General features: G+C 35.6%; 2 protein-coding genes across 3 annotated transcripts in view; both read left to right on the forward strand.

Moving 5' to 3' along the window:
* Positions 1-19,567, forward strand: part of LOC126970624 (dynamin-1-like protein) — a 587,387-nt gene that overhangs the window by 504,158 nt on the left and 63,662 nt on the right. Inside the window, exon 16 of one of the 2 annotated variants that reach the window (XR_007730676.1) lies at positions 19,281-19,295. The exons of the other annotated variant lie outside the window; for it this stretch is intronic. The gene's annotated coding sequence lies outside the window, so the exon portion shown is untranslated. Of the gene's footprint in view, positions 1-19,280; positions 19,296-19,567 lie in introns of those variants that run through there. 2 annotated transcript variants of the gene reach the window in all.
* LOC126970618 (eye-specific diacylglycerol kinase) overlaps positions 1-19,567 on the forward strand; it is a 315,315-nt gene that overhangs the window by 51,484 nt on the left and 244,264 nt on the right. The gene's annotated exons all lie outside the window — the stretch shown is intronic.

The following is a 19,567-nucleotide window of genomic DNA, read 5'->3' on the forward strand; positions in this document are numbered from 1 at the left end:
ATATTTAAATTGATTAACATTTACTAACTAAATGAGGCGAATTTGAACGTATGTGTAGAAAATTATTTTTAATCATAATTATATTATATTAATACCGATATTAATACCATTGTTTTGCTGCAGAAGTTTGCGCCATGTACACATTATGTCCTATAGTATCCTGTTGCGTCTTAATATGTACTTGATAATGTTATTCTCCAAAATATTTTCTTGTAAAATGTTGCCAAGACAAAACCATATGACTCGCACTGTCAAAAAGTTACCCCAACTCTACAAAGCTTAACTTCATGAACTCTACACCTTAATCAATATGTGTGGCTTGGCAATTTCGCTACATTCACATAAGGTGAAAATAATTTCCACTGTTAACTTCCTATTCTTTTATAAAAATAGTTCTTGTAGGAACGAGAGACTTCTTGATGATACCACACCGGGAATGGAGTGACCGCACTCAGGCTATCTTCTCAAAGAAAAAATTATATAAAAAAAGAGGCCCACTTTTTATTTTGCCCATTTTCTCAGGTCCGAGTCATATATTTTCGAATTCCGGTGGTTGTTTTAGACGTTTAATTAGAGATTTAAAATGCTATTTTGAATAAAAATATATAAATTTAAATATTAATTGACTGTATCACGTATGTATGTATGCGTCTCTAAGTTTTATATAAGGCTCGTAAGTCACGCTAAGAGAGATTGATGGATCGTTTACTCCCTGTGAAGTCCCAGAACCCTTAAGTTGAATATCAAGTTCGTGTATGTGACTGTAGACTCTACCAAACGATTATATTTCATGCTTGATGCCAAGGTATATTCGCAAGTTATAATGCGCAAAAAAATGCAGGGAGAGTTTCTTGCGCCGCTTCTTCTCTCTCAGTGCGCTATTTGTTTCCGAAGCGGTAGTAGTGTCTAGTATATTAGAAATGACATCAAAAAGAATTCTAAAGGATTCAATTTTTAGAAAATAAACGCTTTTTATGCCTTTAGTGCCTTTATTAGGCAATATTTTTTTTTAAATCTGATAAGTTATTTCGACAATTAAGGAATCTCATTATTATTATTAATGTCATCATAACAAAAAAAACAAATCATCAGCATTACCTTGATGTCTGACATTTCAAAACCGCGCGCAACAAGTGTCTCGCAGCCATCTTGTGGAATCAGCTGGCGGCTACCCGAATCAATACGTCTCAGACACTAATATATTATACAAACAAGGCAAAGCAAATAAAGACTCATTAAACTATATTTACTATGTAAATAAATATTCAGCTACTCGTTCATTGGTTATTTTGAGGGGATTGTTGAGAGACTTCAATCTAGTCAATTCCAGTCCAGCGTGACGACCGTATTGATGTAGGGGTGTGAGACATGGTGGACCAAGCCCATCTCTCATCAACTTCAGGTATTCGTTAGCCGATGCCTTCGAAATATTCTCAGTATTCACGACCCAATTTTGGAACGATCATCTTTGGCAACGCTGTCATGAAGTCCCAATCGACCAACAGATTAAACGCCGCAAATTGAGCTGGATAGGCCACACACTCTGCAAGGATCCGAACCATATACCAAGGCAAGCCTTGAGGCTTGACCTGGCCGTCCAAAGCAAACCTGGCGGCGGACTGTCATTGACGAAGCGAAAGACGTCGAAAAGACCTGGAGTGAAATTAAGAGTGATGCTCTAGACCGATTGCTATGGAGGTGCATTTGTGGATTCCCTTTGCCCCAGCTAGATGATTCAGGAACTTAAGGAAGGAAAGACAATCTATTGTTCTTCGATCAAACCAAGTAGTCCATGCTAAGGATATCACGTCAAATTGTGAACTTCCAGACGCATCATTCTGACATCTGGCATTCCACAATAGTTTTGTGAGGCCCTTCTTGCCTGGTTCAGCCACTTTGTGGAATCAATTACGGGCTCTAGTTTTCCCGAACTGACATGACACGTACCTTCTGAAATCGGCAAGTGCCCTAGGGCACTAAATTTTTCAGATACACCAAAATCGAAAGTGTCGTACGGCACACTACGCCCTGACTAAGTTGTGACCCTTATGGTTTATTCTGCATGGCATAGCTTGTTTCAATAGTTTTCTGATACATTCACTCAAATCATCCTAATTATAATTTATAAGCTATCTATTAATACACGTAAAATAATACGCAATGACAGACCGTTGCGCGCGCTCCAATATCACGCCGATCTAATGCATACGGCGCAGGGGCACTAGCCGATACCGGAAGGTTAATCACAGATCATACTCCCCACCCTTACGGTCGGCAACGCATCTCTCGACCCCTAATTTTATAGATGCCCATGGGCGGTTGCTGAGACAAGTGTTGAGAAACTTCCCATTAGCTCCTATCCATCATCAAGTCTCTAGCCCGTTTGCCCCCACTTATATGAAAAAGGCGTTAAGTCAAGAGTACCAAGAATAAGAGACTGTAAGAAATTGTCAATGCAAGTGGATGAAACTACACATGTTTAATACAATGACAAATTAGGGTCCTTAAACCTTTCTCAGGGATACAGAAGTTTTGTGTTTTTTTTTAAATGTATTTATTGCATCTTGTTATCGGTCTCGAGGACTATAAGCTCATGAGATATTGACAATAGGGCATGTGGAGTGCTGACAGATACAGAAGTGATTATATTAATAACTAGTTGACCCGACAGACGTTGTTCTGTATATAATAAATAAAATAATGTTTTTTATTAATTTGTCAATAATATTGCATAACATCAAGAATTATTTCGTAAAATATGCTCCCTGTTGTTGTAATGAAATTGTTTCACAGAAGAACTGTCAAACCGTGCGTCAATAAATTCATAGAAAATATGTCCATACAAAACAAATATCGGACGACGGGGGACAAATTAAAGGAAAAACAAATTTGTTGTTTTTATTTAATTCCGAACACTTTCATATTTATTCACCTTTTAAACCTTCCCTGGATTTTCAAGACCAAAATTAGACAAATCGGTCCAGCCGTTCTCGAGTTTTAGCGAGACTAACGAACAGCAATTCATTTTTATATATACAGATATGTATGTACTAATCTGTAGTTTATGTCGACGACACTAAATTATCTCACTTCGACTTATCATATAGGTGATCTTTGAAAATTGCATCACCAGGTTTGGTCTCTGCCACTGTTCCCACCTTTTCCAGGTGGCCACCCACAGACATAATTATACAAATATATACTCCGAGAATTTTAAACTGGCATAACCTTAGCCTAAACACGTCACCACGACGAGGCTCGAGACAACAATGCTGCTAATGTCGGTAAGGCGTTGCTATTTATCGCTTTTATCAACTACCCTCTCTTATATTTTTGGATCTATTACAACAGGCAAAACAGAATACTACAATAATAAAATAAATTAAGTATCTAAATAATTTTGAGCAGTAAAATTATAAGTTTTATTTAGCAAGAACAGTTAAGTAATTTAATAGGTTTAATCTTTTTTTTTATGGAAAAGGAGGACAAACGAGTGTACGGGTCACCTAGTGTTAAGTGATCACCGCCGCCCACATTCTCTTCAAATTCAAAATTCAAATTCAAATTCAAAAACACTTTATTCATGTAGGTCACAAAAATGACACTTATGAATTTCAAAAAAAATATATAAATATTGTTTCTTATTGAATTTACCGCTACTTCGTAAAGGGTTGAGCTAATGAGAAGAAGTAGCAAGAAACTCACTGCCACTCTTTTAAGTCAAGATTTACATTTTTGTTGTTTTAAGAATCATTTCAATTACAATATATGCAAAGTGACGCAACAAAAATACTCAAAAGTCAAAAACTGAAAGGCTTACATGAGTAAGTCAAAAAAAGAAAAAATAAATAAATTAATACTTATAAACAGACGAGTTATTGAGTATAGTAGATGCATCAATCCACACATACCGTAAATAAATAGAGGCATTATGTGAGCACTTCATAAAATAAAATATATAATAACTTTTTTTTAAAGGAAATAATAATAAAAAAAAACACATCAAGCAGACCTCCCGGTAACAAGATCATCCAGCCCCCACGAGTAGCACCCGTTCACGAGCATGACGCATGGACCAGCCATCGCCTCCCTCGACCATATTTTAGGGAAGGGAACGACCCGCCCCACGTCGCCGCCACAAGCAGAGGCATTTAAGCGAGCATGACGATACCTGCCACGAGAAATCTACCGAATAACAAATCAATTCAAGTTCAACTATATATTATGCAATACTTACTAAATGCCTCTACTTACAATTTTGTTTCAAATTACATAACTCATGATAATGATTGTTAAAATTGATTAAACAACAGAAACTTGCAACACCAGAGGAATCACAAGAGCGTTGCCGGCCTTTAAGGAAGTTGTACGCGCTTTTTTTGAAGGTACCGATGTCGTATCGACCCGGAAACACCGCACAAGGAAGCTCATTCCACAAGGTTGTAGTACGAGGAAGAAAGCTCCTTGAAAACCGCACTGTGGAGGACCGCCACACATCCAGATGGTGAGGATGATATCCTAACTTGTGGCGTGTCGTGCGAAGGTGGAATTCGGCGGCAGGAATCAGGTTAAACAGCTCTTCGGAACACTCCCCGTGATAAATAATAGATAATCTAACTAAATATAACAATCAAAATGGAAAAGAACGAAAATAAAACTAAAATAACAAATCTGGCCTTACAACACTGAGAACTTCCAGCTATTTATCAATTAAGTGATTGTTTTGTATCGTTATTGTCAACATTACTCAAATTAATATGCAAATCATTTCATCCGCACGAATGAGTCCACGTATCGTACAAAACCAATTAAAACGGATGTCCTTAAAAATGTTCCACGGAATATTTCGGATAGGGCATTTAACCAATAATTTTCTGTAAGTCGTCATTAACATAATGGTTTTCCGATAATTCGAAATACAAATTCCACAATCATTTAAATTTGTCGGAACACCCGCTCATTCTCAGAAAAGCCTCTCGAAAGTCTTAATTATCATATGAATCACTATTTATTATGATAACTATGCTATTAATTTTTGTTTAAACAAAATAACTCATTGTTTATCTGACTAAATATTATGTGTAGATCTACTCAATTTTGCAATGCAATGCATGAAATGCAATGAATGAAAGTGCATTACAATTTGATTAGATACAGATCCTATAATCAGAACCTAACTAAACTCTCACCAAATTGCTTTTGAAGTATATCATTTAGATTAAAAAGAATCATCGTCGTCGGTTGGCGCAATATTGAGTTATTCTTCCATTTTTCGCGCACATATTATATAGATTTTTTTTTATGGAATAAGAGGTCAAACGCGCGTACGGGTCACCTGGTGTTAAGTAATCACCGCCGCCCACATTCTCTTGCAACACCAGAGGAATCAAAAGAGCGTTGCCGGCCTTTAAGGAAGGTGTACGCGCTTTTTTTGAAGGTACCCATGTCGTATGGTCCCGGAAACACCGCATAAGGAAGCTCATTCCACAGCTTTGTAGGACGTGGAAGAAAGCTCCTTGGAAAGCGCATTGTGGAGGATCGCTACACATCCAGATGGTGGGGATTATATCCTAACTTGTGGCGTGTCGTGCGAAGGTGGAATTCGGCGGCAGGAATCAGGCTAAACAGCTCTACGGAGCACTCTCCGTGATAAATGCGGTAGAAGACACACAACATCAATGTGGTTTTTTTCAGTTTAATGGCCAATACAGAGCAATATTATATTTATCAATCTACCAGTGGGAGACTCCTTTGCACCGGATGTCGCCTAGATTATGGGTACCACAACGGCGCCTTTTTCTCCCGTGAAGCAGTAATGTGTAACAATAACTGTTTTTCGGTCTGAGTTGCTAGTGAAATTTCCGGGCAAATGAGACTTGACATCTTTTGTCTCAAGGTGACGAGCGCAGTTGTAGTGCGCTCATAATTTTTGGGTTTTTCAATAATCTTGAGCGGCACTGTATATATAATGAACAGGGCGTATCAATTACCATCAGCTGAACGTCCTGCTCGTATCGTTTCCTCTATTTTCATAAAAAAAAATCAGAACAATACATCTCATACAATGTTAAAAGGCGTATTGCTAAGAGGTTTCACAACACATCGACTTCTTTGATTAAAGGGAGTATAACGCAATTAAATTAAGTCTTTAAAGGACTAAAACGCGTGTAATAATAACTGAATTTAACATTAGGTAATGAATTACCCAAGAAGAAAAAAAGGAAAGAAAGAGAAAAGACATGTAAATAGATATTGACAATTATTATTGAATATTTTATGAAAATAAAGTACGAGATGAGCAGGACCTTCAGGTGATGGTAATTGATACGCCCTGCCCTTTACAATGCATTGCCGCTTGGGATTCTTAAGAAACCTCGAAAATTCTGAGCGACACTACAACTGCGATCGTCACCTTTAGACATAAGATGTTAAGTCTCATTTGCCCAGCTACGGCGCCCTTCAGACCGAAACACAATAACGCTGCATTACTGTTTCACGACAGAAATACCTGAACCCGTAGTCTAGCCGGAATCCTGTGCAAAGGAGATACGTGTATTATGACAGCAAAAATAAATGAAGTGACAGATACAGCAGAAATACAAACAAAAATACATTTAAAATCAATATTATTTGAGTCAAAACAAGATAATATTTTCATATTATCTATTTGATAACTCGCGTGTCGAAACCGTACAGCAAATAACATGTTATTTCCTCTCAGGTTATTTAAAGACTCCGATTCTTAACAGTGTTCGGTTATTGAGTTTGTATCGGAAATGGCGGTTGAGTTTCCATCGTTAGGGTAGCGGAGTGTCTCGCGTTATCGCGTCTCTAAGTGCGGCCGCTCACTTGAAAGTTGTCATATATTTGTGTTGCTGTAACTAATGCACTTTTTAACCGACTTCGAAAAGGAGGATATTCTTAATTCGATTGATATTTATTTTTATGATCCGGTTTTCGTAATTCTTCTTTAGGCGGCGCCTATTTCTGCCGTGAAGTAGTAATGTGTAAGCATTACTGTGTTTCGGTCTGGCAGGTAGCAGTAGCTAATGAAATTACTGGGCAAATGAGACTTGACAACCTATGTCTCATGGTGACGAGCGCAGATATAGTGCTGCTCAGAATTTTTGGGTTTTTCAAGAATACTGAGCGGCACTGCATTGTAATGGGCAGCGCGTATCAATTAGCATCAGCTGAACGTCCTGCTCGTCTCGTCCCTTTTAAAATAAAACACCGAGATTAACGATCCGATTTACGTCTCTACTTTAGTTTGATGCGAAATGTTTGCCATTTAGTCCCATAAAATTTTAACATAGTTGTTTTCATTTTATGAATATTTTTACTTCTTATTCTTATTCGAAATAAACCCTATCGATAGGTAGTACAAATAATAGTATTTTATTAATATTAAAGCTATAAGATTTGCATAAGAGGTGTATTAAATTAAATCTTTATTAAGTTATTTATACAACGATTTATACATTCGTATAACGAAAACATTCCTCAAGCGGATGATGTTAAGTACTTAGGAATGCTTCTAGACCGCAGACTGTCCTGGCGAAAACACATATGGGCCAAATGAAAACAACTTGATGCTGGAGTGAGAGATATGTACGGGATGATCAGACGCAAGTCTAAGTTGTCAAACATTAGCAAAATGTCCATTTACAAAGCGATACTTAAACCAATATGGACCTATGGGATTCAACTATGAGGCACAGCAAAGAACAGCAATGTAGAAATACTGCAACGATTTCAAAGAAAAACAATACGTAACATGTTTTTTTTTTATGAAAATAAGGAACGAGACGAGCAGGACGTTCAGCTGATGGTAACTGATACGCTCTGCCCATTACAATGCAGTGCCGCTCAGGATTCTTGAAAAACCCAAAAATTCTTCGCGGCACCACAATTGCGCTCGACACCTTGACACATAAGATGTTAAGTCTCATTTGCCCCGTAATTTAACTAGCTACGGCGCCCATCAAACCGAAACACAGTAATGCTTACAAATTACTGCTTCAAGGCAGAAATAGGCGCCGTTGTGGTACCCATAATCTAGCCGGCATCCTGTGCAAAAGAGCCTCCCACTGGTAGTGTAATGTACTGTGGTATGTTCTAATAAGCATTTATGTATTACAAGAGACTTGATCCTGCAGACAAACTACCCAAACAGTTTTGCGGGACTATGTTAGCTTTTAAGATTCTTTCTGTAAATGATTATAGTATAAATAAATAATAATAATAATGTGTAACATTCCCCAGTACATTAGCAACATGCTGATCTAAAACTGAACACTGTGAAAGCGGAAATCACCAACTACAGCCTAAAGTACCACTATCATGCCATATAAATAATTTGCCTTCCCAATTGGAGGGCACTGGTTGTGTCATAAACAACAGACTAAAAATACACAGCATTCCTAACCTTGCTGATAGATTCACCACCGGATAGTCAGCAAACATGTAGATCAGTTCGATGGAACTGACTATAAAAATGAAGTACCTAACAAAAATGAACCACCAAACAGACAATAAATAGGCTTATTGTACTAGGCACAGATTGCCAAAATGATAGAAAATATCAAAGGAGAAAAAACAAACAAAAAAAAAAAATTAAGTTATTTTATACTTTTCAGTTTTTGAAGTCGGTTTTTTTATTAATTTGTATGTTCCGCAAGATATAACGAACTTCTCTAGTTATCAGTTGGTTACAAAAACTTTAAAATGTTCGCTTCATATTTGTAGAGCTATTGTAGACCCCAGTACGTACGCTATACATTTTTTTAAAACACCAACGTTGGGACGGCAATATGAGAACGTGATAGCTAGACGGTAAGCGTATAGTGGAAACATGCCTAACGCCAAAATCACAACTAAAATGTTATAAAAAAAGAATTCACGAAGTCCTAAGATTTACTTACTGTTTTTTACGACACCACTATTACAATGTTCATATATGTATAATTTTATAAACTGTATTAAATTATTATTTGGATTACTAGTGGACCCGACAGACGTTGTCCTGTACACACGTCTTAAATTTGAAAAATCGGTCCAGCCGTTAGGAGGAGTTCATTAACATACACATGAGCAGGATAATTATATTATACTAGCTGACCCGACATACGTTGTTCTATAGATACTAAAAAATACTGTTTTATAGGAATTTGTCAATAATATTTCAAAACATCAAAAATTATTTCGTAAATTTTTTTACGAAACACTCCCTGTTGTTATAATGAAATTGTTTCACAGCGGAACTGTCAAAGCGTCACTAAATTATCCCATAGATATTATGTCCATACAAATATTGAAAATAAAAATACTTATGTGTCCCAAATCGAAATAAAAACTATCCTATCTCTCAAGTTGGAACCAACTGCATTCCATGAAGTAATCTCCATTTAAATCCGTTCATTAGTTTAAGAGTCCATCGCGGACAAACAACGTGTCACGTAATTTATATATATTAAGATGGACGGAATTGAAACCAATCTCAATTTCACTGGAACACACAAAAAATCATCAAAATTGTTCAGCCGTTTAGGAAGAGTTCAGTTACGACAGACGCACAGAACAAATATTAATATTAAGAAAAAAAAAATACCTTAGAAGTTTATTGAAACTACATAAATTATTATAAATTTATTTATAGGGTCTATAACAACTACCATTACATTTACATAAAGTTTTGAATAATTTAGTCTAGTTCCAAAAAGTTTGTAGTTGATACTCACAATACAAAAACGATGTGGGACTCGAACCCGCGACCGCGTTTCGCGCAAGCGCTCTTACACTGAACCAAACGTTCCAAGGACGAAAAGTTCATAAATCTTGATATGTATATATATAGTCTTTGTTCAATTCTCAGGTTGTGGCTTCACCTACAGGATCTACTTTACAGTTGATACTAGAACCTGCTCAACCCCAATATTTGCATATTAGGAAATTGACCTGAGATGTCGCTCTTTCAAATCTAAACAATTTGTTATTTTTTTTGTAACTGATAAGTTACAAAATGCGTGACTTGATAACCTTCATCGCCTTTAGATGTCGGCAAACTTCAATGACAAATAATATTTTTGTTGAAAAAATAAATGTAGGCGTACACGTGTAGTTCGGTAGGCTATTTTTCGTTTACGGGTATATTTTCGTGGGATGACTTATTCGTGGAGTTTGGCAGACATATTAATATCTTCTTTATCCGAAACAGTTTTCTGAAGAAATACTATTCTTAAAATGTATGAAATTACTTTAAATAATTGTATAAGATAGTGTTATATCCACGCATAAATTGTATTATAATAAATGACTTAATAATAAATAAACTTTTACCGGTGAGAGGCTCCTTTGCACAGGATGCCGGCTAGATTATGGATACCACAACGGCGCCTATTTCTGCCGTGTTTACAGATTTTCATCAAACAATTATTGTATTGGAACGTGGACAAAGGAGCCTACTTAAAATCACGTAAGTATTTGAAATTAATTTTTTTTATCCCGTATTTGCCAATCGTCAGTACAACAAGCTCACAGCCCTGCCTTAAAACAGGGTAGATAAGGATATCTTTATCCATTCAAAACAACTTTCTGAACGTAAAAAGATGCTAGTAAGTTGGACAAATTCACTCACTTATACAATTAATACTGAAAAACTTTTAAAAGAAACATATTAACTTTTTGGTATGAACACAAACATATTATAATATGCACACAAACAACAAACGATTCACTAATTTGATCACAAACACGCACTGACTCACATACACCTAATTATCCTCTTCACATCTCACATACCCTTACCTATCACTAACAGACCCGAAGCACACATTTATCTTATTTCTTTGTATACATACTTCTTAGTATTTAAAATTATGATTCTCATAAGTAGATAATCCTACTAATTTCTTCCCTTTCTTGGCGTACCAACTTAATGGCTGACAGTCTTGCCCTGCATGTTTCAGTATGACAACTCGATGATAATTGAAATAGCAGACGCCTCTGTTTATGAAGTGATTTTTATCATATTAAACATTTTATTAAGATAAAACCTTTAGTTTCGAATGCAACGGGCAACTACTAGTGTTAAATAAATATGCTATGGAAGAGTGGAGTCTCCTAGCACAGGTGCCTCCAATCATGAATATTGCTGTACTTGGTAACAAAAGTAAATATTTCGTATTACGTGTTTTGTATTAAAAAAATATGTTTTTTGCGATAATTTGAGCAATTTCGTTTTTCGGGTTCATAAGTTTTTTCTAGCTTTAGTAACTGCACTGATATCAAGTAATCGCTGTTTGCGGTTCCATACATAATGGTGAATTATGAACGAATGTGTGATATGAGTGTTAATTCCGATAAGATTCAGTCTCGTGCCAGAATTCGGCGCCAGAGCTAACATCTCCTGAGAATGCCTCGTGTAGGCGATACACGTGTCGAATTGGTTAATCTGAATCATATTTCGACAATAATCTTGAATGATTCAACATTGTTCTTACAAGCGATAAGTGATGATAAGATGTGATGACAAGAGCACTGTCGACAGTAAACTTGGAAAAATTGACATTTTTGATTTCTGAACTGTGATCTGAAATTAAAATCATGCACACATGCGTACTGTGAGGCCATTATACAGATTAATGAGTCAGTAAATACACTTCCTGGCTGGCTCGAGTACGCCCACTTTGGCGCAGTATTAGTTGCCGCAGTTTGCGACTACCCCTGCGTCTAGTTGGAGCGCAGCGGAGACGAATCCTTAATCTAAGCTTATAAATTAGATTCACTCTCTCTGACAGCAATGTATAAAAAATAAGTCAAACCACATACAGTTGGCATTTTTAAATCAGGAAAATTTTCCATTGAATGTTGAAAAGAAAACGAACAACTTGAAAAAAACTGTTTTGAGCATCTAAACTGTGTTTATCAAACAGAGCGAGCATTTGCAGTTCATAAAACATTTACAGAATTTTGCAAACTGTACTTGCTAACCCTGAGAGATTATTATGTTACGAATGAAAAACCGACACTCTTTGAATATTTTGTATACATTTATGAGGTTGTATAGACGTCTCAATGGAATGTTCTTATTATTTCTTATTAAGGATAGGATTACTAAAAACAGTGTTGGAAGTGAAACTTCTTCAGCATCGTTTTGAAAGTCGATGAAATGAAAAAGCGCAACAGTAAAAAGACACAGACACATATTCATAAGATTTAACGTGGGAGAAAATGAGGTAGGAAGCATTATACTGAATTTTGGTACCAGGCTATCATAGTTGTAGAAGAGATTGTCATATGTATGACGCGAGTATACCCTAATAATATATTCTGATTTCTGACGTCATGAGCATGACGTATTAATACATAGACACCAGGAGAACACAAATATTATGGTTGTGGTGATAGTATTCTTTCATAGCGGTTCAAATCATGTGTCATTCTAGCAACATACTTCATATGCAGTTTAGAAGATCGTGCACAATGCAGGTTTCGAGGTTCCATAAATCACGGCGTGCGCAAGGGACATTTATTACCTACGTGTCTGGCGAATTTTGCTGAAATTCAGAATTATGTAAATATGAGTGTTAATTCCGATAAGATTTAGTTTCGTGCAAGAATTCGACGCTAGAGCTAAAGTCTCCTGAGAATGCCTCGTGTAGAGGCCATACACGTGTCGAATTGGTTAATCTGAATCACATTTGGACAATAATTAATAACATTTGGATAATTTTGAACGATTTAAAATTGTTCTTACAAGCAATGCATTTACCACTGTGGTGACCAGAGCACTGTCGACAATAAACTTGGATAAAATTGTCATCTTAAATTTCTGTACTGTGATCTGAAATTAAAATCATGCATTCATGCGTATTGTGAGGCCATTACACACAGTAATGAGACAGTAAATACACTTCCGCACACAAACAGGTGACCGAATTGTTCGTTCAAATATTTGAAGGAGTTGCGTGGCGTAGTGTGCTCACTCCGCAGTATAGTTACACGAAAGTAGGAATTATAAATAGGTTACAGTAGGACACGTAACATGGGTTAAAATAACATTTTGTCATTATTCGCATGGGTTTTTGTTTTTGTATCATTCCATGGTTAGTTCCGCTTGTATCAACTGATCCATTTAAGCGTTTTAATCTTAGTGGCAATTATTTCAATGATATCGTAGAGAAACAATGAAAACAATTTTGATATTTTTGAATTTGAAAGAGCAATATCTCAAGTCAATTTCTTCATATGCAAATATTGGGGTTGAGCAGGTTATCAACTGTAAAAAAGATCCTGTAGATGAAGCCACTACCTGAGAGTTGAAGAATACAAACAAGATTTATCAACGATATGTCACTCGAACGGTTGGCTCAGTTGGAACGCGAGAGGTCGCAGGTTCGAGTCCCGCATCGTTCAAACATTGAAAACATTTGAAATGAATTAAAAATGTTGAAGTTGTTAATGATCAAAGCGATAATATGTATGCCACAATATAAAACACTGAGGATATGATTGTTGAAACTAATTTCACTTTTAATTATATTATGAAAAAAAAATTAGACATAGGGAACCTCAAATGGCAATACGAAGAAGACGTGTTGGGCTTGCCAATTAATTGAATAAGTTAAAATAATTATATTTGTACTAACGTATAGAATGAGAATGAACTGCCACGCTCGGCAATGTAACATTCGTTTGGTAATGTCGGCTTGACAATCTTTCTGTCTATTCTAATCTATGCAACGTGTGAATCAGGACACTTTTTTTTGAAAATGAAATTTAAATTCAAATATTTTTATTCAACATAGGATGTGACATCACTTATTAAAAGTCAAAAAAAAAACTATCACCCATTCCAAAATGAATGCCTCACGCCTGAGAAGAACGGGCGCATCAAACTCAGCGGGCTTTTTTTTTTCATCAAAAAACATGTTTACAAAGTAACATTGTACAATTAAAGTAATTGTTTAATAGCCTGATGGTGGTCGCTCCATTCCCAATTTGTGGTATCATTAAGAAAGTCATTTATGTTATAGTAACCTTTACCACACAAACGTTTTTTAACAATTCTTTTGAATAACGTAATACTTTTGTTTTGAACATTTTCTGGGATCCTGTTGTAAAAGCATATACATCGCCCCACGAAAGACTTGCTAACTCGACTTAGCCGAGCAGTAGGCATTATAAGCTTATGTCTGTTCCTGGTGTCAACATTTCTAGTAAATTCACTTATGTGTCTATGAACATCCATAAAAGCTTTTAACGCGCCTTTTAGCATAAAATCAAAAATATCACTGAAACTTTCTCGGCTTGCTACTGTAAGATCAGTGTTTAAACTAAAACTATAAATAATATATGTATGTACAATTGAACATGCACCTTAAAGATATTTGTACACGCCTGATCGCTGCCGAACACGCAAACACGTCCCGGTTGGTTTGTACAGGTCTTTATTGTACATTTTATGGGAAAATAGCGATGACTGAAAAATCGATACGGGGAAGTTTGCCTGTTTCTTGGATAAGTACAGAAGTTTTGAGCTAAAAAGTAATAGTATGCTTGTATGATTACTTTTAAAGTTTTTACTGGAGTACTACTCGACTACGTCCAGTTTGACATATATTTTCAGACTAGCTGACCCTGCAAACGTTGTTTTGCCATATAAAGTATAATTCACGCGATAGTTTTAGGTATAAGTAATAAAATATTGCCTATATTATAGCCTGTACATCATTTTGTTCTATTGTCAATAGTTTTTGCAGCGCACGCAAAAATAGGTTTTCGATTTTACACCTTGTGTTACAAAATAGCAATTTTATTACGGATCCCTAATTTTGAAAAAAAACATAGCCTATAGCCTTCCTCGATAAATGGACTACCCAACACTGAAAGAATCATTCAAATCGGACCAGTAGTGCCAGAGATTAGCGCGTTCAAACAAACAAACAAACACTGCAGCTTTATAATATTAGTATAGATTATAATGTCTTCAGGTCTATCAATGGGAGCCTGAAATATATTTATTTATTTTTATTTTGGAAACAATTACCAGTGGGAAACAATTCCAGCTGTTGATGATGATACGTAAATCATTAGGATAACTTGACGTTGCAGCCCCCGTGATGAATTGGTACAGTCTCCTATATAAAACAACAAACAAGCACTCAAGCCGGCGATAGTGCTATGCGGTTGACTGCAGCGGTTAGCCGGTCGGTTATATATATGACGATATATTATATCTATATATATAAAAATGAATTGCTGTTCGTTAGTCTCGCTAAAACTCGAGAACGACTGGACCGATTTGGCTAATTTTGATCTTGAATTATTTGTGGAAGTCCAAGGAAGGTTTAAAACGTAAATAAAATTGAAAATGCTCGGAATTATATAAAACCAACAATTTTGTTTTTCCTTTGACGTGTCCCCGTCGTTCAGAAATCAAACCGAAAGAATAGTTTAAATTGAATAACTAATTAGAATTTTTATATATTTCTAACTTTTTCAGGAGTTAAAAAATAAACATAATTTTAGCTAACTATAGTTGGTAGATTAACTACAGTTGTTAACTATCTATCAGATTATGTTTATGTAGATTGAGATATTTAAGTTTTGTCACAAATAAAATTTCTGAACGCGAACAATATTATTTGACATACATACAAAACTTTAGGTCTTTTATTTATCGATTGAGGCAGTACGAAGTCTGCCGAGTCGGCTAGTCACAAATAAAATTTTATGAACGATGCAGGGCTCGAACCCACGACCTCTCGCGTTCCATTCGAGTTCCTACTTAGCTAACCGTTCTAGTGACGTTCAAATTTTATTTGTGTATTAATCCTAGAAGTGGGGGTTATTACTTTAAAAATATAACAAATGTATGTATTGGTATTTATGCTAGATTAAATACTTTATATATATTGACGCGGTTGGCTGTTTAGATCTGCAAGGCTTCATAGAACAGATATAGCCAACCGGTACGGCTAATAGCAGCGGTCAACCGAGTAGCTCTACCACCGTACTTAATATGTATGTTTTATGTTGATAGTGACTATTATATCCAACATTTTAGGCCGGATTTTTGAAAAGTTCTCCATATTTTATCAGTGGGACGCTCCTTTGCACAGGATGCCGGCTAGATTATGGGTACCACAACGGCGCCTATTTCTGCCGTGAAGCAGTAATGTGTAAGTATTACTGCTTCGCGGCAGCTAGTGAAATTACTGAGAAATTACTGCAAATGAGACTTAACATCTTATGTCTCAAGGTGACGAGCGCAGTTGTAGTACCGCTCAGAATTTTTGGGTTTATCAGCTGAACGTCCTGCTCGTCTCATCCCGTATTTACATAATAAAAAACTTCTTGTTAAGATATAAAACAATGACTTATTTCTAATGTCAACATTAGAACATCTAAAGTAAATTTTTCTTAAGAAAATGGAGAGTCTACAAAATTGTTAAGGATTTTGTACAAAAATGTTATATCTCGCTCTGTTCGGCGATTTTCAAGTGAGAGGAGGTAAACTGTAGAGTGATCATGGTAAGGATATCCATATTTAAGATGCTTCATGAATTTATTTTGTATTTTTCTAAGATCCTTCACATGTATACCATAAAATGGATTCCAAATAATTAAACCATATTTTAAGATAGATATTACAAGAGAATTATAAAGAAGGATCATTGTCTTAATATTTTTTGTAATCTCTCCTTATCCTCAGTATGAAGCCAAGCATACGAAAGGCCTTCGCTGTGATGTATGTGATGTGAGATTTGAATGTCAGTTTGTCAGTCAGTCAATTAATTATATTTATTGTTTAAGAAGCTATACGAAATAAGGTAATATTTAGGCATTCATTACAAAACTTAACAAAAACCATAGAAATCTAAATAGTTTCGTTATAGAAATGTTATGTGCTAATTCCGTGGATTTTCTGTGACCTACACATACTTACATTACATTGCAATATACGCTTGCAAGGCAATGTCTAAACTATCATTTTAACCCGTCACTGGCTAAGCTGCCACAGAGCGCGTGGCGCACATGCCCGTCTTAAGCCGCCGCGCGTTACCGACGCCAATTTCAACGGGCTCGTGTTACAATAAAATTTATTGCTTTTGTAGTGTTTTAGCTTGTTTATAAAAACGAACGTCAATGCCTTTGTTATTAAACAAACTAGCGCTTTGTTAGATTACATAAACAATAGATACTGCGTAATTTAAACAAATTTCGTTTAAAGTAGGGCTAAACGGCTGACCGCATTTTGACGGCTTGTCGTATTTACACAGATAAAGTTTTAAAATTAAATATTCTTACTTTTATAGTCTGTTAAATTATCTTTCTTGCGGTATATCGTGTAGCTTGTCTTACTCTGTGTATATTTAACGAAAAAATATCTGCTACCGTTGTGTGCCAAGCAGACGTACGACGTCTGGTTTGGCATTCAACGGTAGTTTTGATAGCAGACGTCAGACGTCTGATTGGCACCTCGCGGGTTAAAGCGAAAATAATTCTCGTCATTGCTCCTTTCCTATTCCTTTTTAAAGCAACCAATCATATATTCACTGAGCTGTATGGTGTATCATTTTGCCTTTTCTTGAATGCTAATACGATGAAACGTGTTACGTCTATCTTTTTGTATTCGTTGCAATGCAGATATGCCATAGCCTTTCAATGACGTCATTCATCACGTTGTTACGATTTATATTACACAAAAGTATACTTATTAAAAAGAATAATTTACATAAGGGGATTCGCACTATTTATAACCTAGGTCCTAAAGAATCATGAAGAGATTTTTTTAAAGAAAAAGACGGAGACTGCCGCGTTAAAGCTATTGCATAGCATTTTTTATAAACTTATGCAATTATAACTATTTAATTATTTTATTTATGCAGTATTTCTTTTTTTGATAAAATTAATTTAAGAAAAAACCAACCGTGAAGTGAGTAAAATTTAACTTGAGAGATTTGATTACAGACAGACAACGGGACAGGTGAAATTAAATAAAAATGCTTGTCATAATAATAAAAATTATAAAAGGTGATAAAAAAAATCAAGACGTACCCCAGGCTCGAACCTGAGACCTTCTGCACAAAAAGACATAGAAATATCTATATAGATCTAGTAAGTAAGTGTTAGGATATTTTCGTTACGGAATTTCTGGATTCGGTCTCCACGCTCAAGGCCCGCGATAGAAGCTATGCAATAGCTTAATAAACATTTTAACCACTGTCTTTCAATATATTCTTGAAAATGTCATGTCTGTACATAGGCACATAAGCGAATTTTCTAGAAAGTGTGATGATCGTAATGTTAGCACCAGGAATAAACATAAACTTATGCCTACTACTCTGTTTAGTCCGGTAAGTAGGTCTTTTGTTGGGAGATGTATATGCTTTTGCAACATGATTCCAGAAAATGTACAAAAAGAATTTGTAAAAAAAGTTCAAAAGAATTGTTTAAACATGTTCAACATATTATGTGCTCGTATATTGAGCCTTATTACACCGTTCTAAGGGCGATAAACAGAACTATAGCACACATGCATTTTAATATAACACACTAGTACATAATAGAATTATCCCTACAAAGTTAAGTTAGTATCTGCTGCAATTTATACAAGCTCTGTTTAATTTTTCAATTTAACCGGGCAATACAGTTTTTTTTTGTGACTACACACAGCTTTTATGCAGCTGAAAATCCATTAACATCTTTGGAATAAATAAATGTGACCCTAATTTAGACGAATAAACATTTATTATCATCAAATTATTCATAATTCATAATAAATTGTTATAAAATATGTACATTATATCACTAAAACTATAATTTTAAAGAAGGCTGAATGGCTATATGTAACCAATCACATTACATTTGGCGCGTGCAAAAAAAAAAAAACTTGCGCGCCATTTTCTATTATACTCATATTTTGTGTGTATCGCATTTCTTGCTGTGTAATAAATAATTGTAAAAATGTCAGGTTTTAGTATAGAAGACGAACGATTGATAGATTTAAGAGAAACTGTGAAATAGCCATCAAAAACAATCCAATATCGTTTTGAAAATTGTAGATACATTCACCAATTGTTTTAATAATTAAACAATTGTATATACCAGTGGGGGCTTCTTTGCACAGGAAGCCGGCTAGATTATGGGTACGACAACGGCGCCCATTTCTGCCGTGAAGCAGTAATGTGTAAACATTGCTGTGTTTCGGTCTGAAGGGCGCCATAGCTAGTGAAATTACTGGGCAAATGAAAGTTAACATCTTATGTCTCAAGGTGACGAGCGCAGTTGTAGTGCCATTCAGAACTTTTGGGGTTTTTCAAGAATCCTGAGCGGCACTGCATTGAAATGGGCAGGGCGTATCAATTACCATCAGGTGAAAGTCCTGCTCGTCTAGTCCTAGTCCTTATTTTCATAAAAAAAAATCGATTAAAAAAAATGGGAATGGAGCGACTGCCTTCAAGCTTTAAATAATAAATGTTATTGTAACGATATTTTATAGAAAGTAGAAGAAGCCCGCTGAGTTTTTTAAGTTCTGAAGCATACATTTTCAAATCGATAG

The sequence above is a fragment of the Leptidea sinapis genome, chromosome 21 (genome assembly GCF_905404315.1).
Source record: "Leptidea sinapis chromosome 21, ilLepSina1.1, whole genome shotgun sequence".
In the NCBI taxonomy this organism is placed as follows: domain Eukaryota; kingdom Metazoa; phylum Arthropoda; class Insecta; order Lepidoptera; family Pieridae; genus Leptidea; species Leptidea sinapis.